Genomic DNA, 4,608 nt, shown 5'->3' on the forward strand with positions numbered 1-4,608 from the left:
ATGCAAGTTTCCAGGCCAGGGACTGAACCTGTGCCACTGTCGCCAGCTGAGCCACAGCAGTGAGTATGTTGGGTCCTCAATTCTCGGCACCGCCAAGGAACTCCCCCAAACACTCTTAACTGACTTCTTGAGCCCCATGGAAGCTCTGCAATATCAGAAGTGAGCCAACCGGGCAGTACAGTCACCAAGGCTCTTCTCGGAGGATGGATCCAGCTGAGCCCCCATCTCACACGTGGTCCTATTTATCCTCTGCCCACCCTCTCCCTTCCCCTTCCCCAGCTAGCTAGAGAACCTTTGGGTTATACTAAGGAGTTTTGATGGAAAGGAATGATTCATTTGAAGTTCTTTCTTAGAAGGCCTCTTTTCCTTTGATAAGGAATTTGGAGAAACCCAGTGGGGAAAGCACTAGCCCTGTCTGGGCTGTTCATCTTTATTGAACCATGAATTCCCCTGGCCTGGGGCCTAGTGCTGAAATCCCTCACTCTTTACATAAATAAACAAATAAATAGACTCTTTTGGCTGGTACCTAATAAAAACTCAAACAGGCCAATCAAGATTAGCATATCTCCTGGAAACTCCCAGCCTTCAAACTTCAAGAAGACAGTCTTAGGGTATCCGACCCAATTAAGGTGCCCACATAAAATCCCCTTTTAGCCTAACCAATAACAAACAATAGGGTCTTTAGCTTTCCTCCTGACCCTTTGATTGAGGTTTGGTGGCTAAGACTGAGATCAACGATGAAAAATGTTACTAATCTGCAAACTCTTTTTCTCAGGAGGAAAATGCCATGATGTATCAAAATCTCCTAAAGAAATAGTTCAACAAACCAAAACCAAACCAGGCCGCAAATGGCTTTTCTGAAGAAGGATCTGCCACTCTCCGTTTCCTGTGCTTCTATGGAAAGGGTGAGGGGAATAAAGGTGGGCCTTGTGCCCTGCTCTGGCCTTATTGTTTTCATTTTCTTTGGGTCAGTTTGGACAGAAACTTCCAAAAGCAGGGGCCGCTCAGCTTCTCAGTGTTCAAATAATGCCGAAGCAGCATAGGTCCCCAGCTGTTGTGGTTTCAGAGCCAAAATCGTGAAATGAAAAATCCCTAGCCGAGATAATTTATTTCGAGTGGCATAGGTCTTATATTTGGAGTTTAGAAACTCATCTCACATGACAGAGGTACAGATTAACGTCTTTGGATCCCTTTTATTTTTCTTCCAAAGCCCTCTGTGCAGCAGTTCTCAACAGGGGGTGATTTTGTTTCCCCCAGGGGGCAACTGACATTATCTGGAGACATTTTCTGTTGTCACAGAATAGGGATGGGGGTCAGAGGGAGTGGGGAGCAGGTTTTCTCTAGCGGGGGGGGGGGCGGCGGGGGGGCTGGGGGGTTGGGGAGAACCGATGCTGCTAAAATCCTACAATACTTAGGACAGCCCTTCACAATAAAGCATTATCTAGTCTAAACATCTGTAGTGTACCAAGGTTGAGAAACAAACGTAATGGGTGCCCTCAACCAGCTATGAAAGTATAACCATGATCTTTCCACAACAGTGTGCTCTTTTTCAAATTGAAATGAAGATGCTTTTTGGAAAGGTTTTGAAAGTCTACTACCTCCCACTCCCAAATTCTTGTCCATTCTGGGGTAGAATTTATTTTGACATTAAATAGCTATCTTAAGGGAGAATAGGGTATTGAGACCCACAGTGGTGTAACAGAAATACAAGGTTTGACTTTTGCAAACAGGCTACTATTATCTGCCATTAGATGAGTCAAGAAGGACACCATAAAGGCCACAAAGGTCAACGCTGACCCTGGAAAAAGTTGCCAGTGAGGCATTTTTTAGTAAGAAACATATGGTAAATTATGTCACATAAGAAGAGCTTGGAGTTGTGGAATCTGGCTGGTAGCATCAGCAACACTGGCTCTCTCTAGCTTTGAGTTCCATCATTTTTAGGTTGGCTACCCTTTTGACCTCGTGCTTGTTGGATCATGATAGAAAGATGGCCAGGTCTATCAGCATGTCTACTCTCTAGCAGAAGGAAGGGGAAGAGGATGGCACCTGCAACACCTATTGTTTTTATTAGGAAAGGGGCTGAGGCCTTCACACAGACTTCCCTTTACATCTCATTGGCTTGGGCTACGTGACATGGCTTTAGGTGTTCCAGCCTCTACAGTGGAGGGCTGCTGATGGAGAGGGGATTAGGAAAGGGTGTTGAAAGTGTCTTCTCAAAGTTGTCTGCCTTAGGAACCTCTTGCAGTGATCTTAACGCTTATAAAGATCTTAGCCATCTTAACGCTTGCCTCACCTCTTGCTTGTACAAAACCCGGTATAAAACTGCCAGCACAATGACTGCTTAGCCTCCCCCTCTAATTTTTGCTCCTCGGATTGTTAAACACATTGTCTCAGGACTATATGCATTTTATTTAGGGGAACACTGGGATTGTCCACAAGAACCAAGTAAAGAAGCCAAATTGATGAAATTGGCATTGATGCTTTGGAGAAAGATGCCCTGCTCATTGTCTTTCTCAAGTCTTGGTGTATTCAAGGAGTATTTACTTAGTCCGACAAATTCTTTTTCAAAAAGTTTTCTGATTTATATATATATATATATATATATATATATATATGTATATATATATATATGTATATATATGTATGTATTTATTGAAGTATAGTCAATTCACAATGTTGTGTTAATTTCTGCTGTATGTCAAATTGATTCAGTTATAATATATATATACATACACACACACACACATTCTTTTCCACTATGGTTTATCACAGGATATTGAATGTAGCTTCCTGTGCTATATACAATAGGACTTTGTTGTTTATACACCCTATATATAACAGTTTGTATCTGCTGGTCCCAAACTCCCAACCCATCCCTCCCCCACCCAAAAGGTTTTTAATCACTGCACTGGTGACAGGAGACACATCAAGAACAAAGGGAAAAGTGTACTAAGGGGGAAAATGACTCAATTATTACATTAAATCTCAAATCTGCCTTTCCATTCCTCTGCAATCATCCCTAATACCCAATGGAGTACATACTCAAGAAAGGCATTTCACTCTCTTCTGACCTGATATATGCACACTTTTTTTTTTTTTTTTTTTTTTAGCATCTGTTAACAGGCAGTTGGGGGTACTCAGCTTTTATGATATGTGGATCATTATATGAGGTCACTAAGAATACAAGTAACTGTTGAATTGTTTCTGTAGGTCAGAGTTGGTCTGTGATCAGGTCAGGTTAAATCCTCTGCAAGACTGTCACTTGTATATATCCATAGAATAATGAGCACATTAGCAGGGGAATGATACTGTCAAGTACAAGGATTTTAAAACATCGTAGAACACAACACAGTCCTTTGTGCCAGAAGCCTAGTTTCTAACTGGAGAGATTGTTCCCTTACATTTAATAAACTGAAGGAGACACTGGGAGTATAAATGCTAAGGAGGTACATTGAAGGGAATCGTAAAGTTAGATGCGGCTGATCCAATAAGTCTTTTATCAAGAGGCACACTTTTCAATTACACTGACAGACATGACTGTTTTTGAATATAGTTCAATTTGATTTCAAAGACCTTGATTAAGAGAGAGTTAAAAAGGATGGTAGATAGAGTAGGCTGACAAAAAAGGAAGCGATTATGCTTGCCGGACTAATTCTTGAGGATGCCCTCAGGGCCTGTCCAAGAAGAATCGCTAAATAGGAAATGAATTTAAATGAAAAGCATGACCACCAAAGAAGAAGAGCTTAAGGGGCAGGAGGGAGGCAGTCTGGCTCCAGAATTCTGTGGTTTCCCTAACATATCCCCTGCCTGTCCTCCTGCCAATGGACCTGTTTTGTAGCGTGAAGGTGTTTCCCCAGCACAAATGAGCAGCAAAGATGCCAAAAAAGAGTGCAGCTTTAGCCATCAATCCTCACTTCCATTCATTGCCTAAATCTGCTTATTTTTCTGTTTGACTTGATAGGAAGGGAATTTTTTTCTTTCTTTTTTTTAAATGGCTGCACCCTTCACATATGGAAGTTCCTAGGCCAGGAATCGAATCTGAGCCACAGCTGTGATGGCCTATGCTGATCGAACCTGAACCTCCTCAGTGACCCTAGCTGCTGCAGTTGGATCCTTAGCCCACTGTGCCACAGAGGAAACTCCAGGAAAGGATCTTTTTGATGAACAGTCTGGTGAGAGATTGCGGCCGATTGAAGCTCCAGAGGGACTTCATCCACAAATCGGTACCTGTTCTGAATGAATCAGCTGCAACCAGCTGAAGGTCATATGGCCAAATGGGGCATTTCAGATTCTTTCCCTTTATTTCAATTCAATCAGCATTTTCCCGGTATCTATGCAAAGGGACCCCTCTAATCTGGAGGTTATGCTGGGCTCAGGGGATGGTGAGGTGCTTGCACTGTGGGGTTCATGGTGACATCTATAATACACAGGACTGAAAATGAAACCCTGGAAACTATGAGAACACAGTGAGGGGCACACATCTCAGTTTCCAACCCTTCCAAGCCTAACCACCCTTGGAGGGTCAGATAAAACTTCTTAGTGGGCAGTAAGCATTGAATGCCCCTAGAGAACATTCTTTAAAATAAAAACAACTGGAGTTCCCATTGT

Source organism: Phacochoerus africanus, chromosome 2, assembly GCF_016906955.1.
Source record: "Phacochoerus africanus isolate WHEZ1 chromosome 2, ROS_Pafr_v1, whole genome shotgun sequence".
Classification (NCBI taxonomy): Eukaryota; Metazoa; Chordata; class Mammalia; order Artiodactyla; family Suidae; genus Phacochoerus; species Phacochoerus africanus.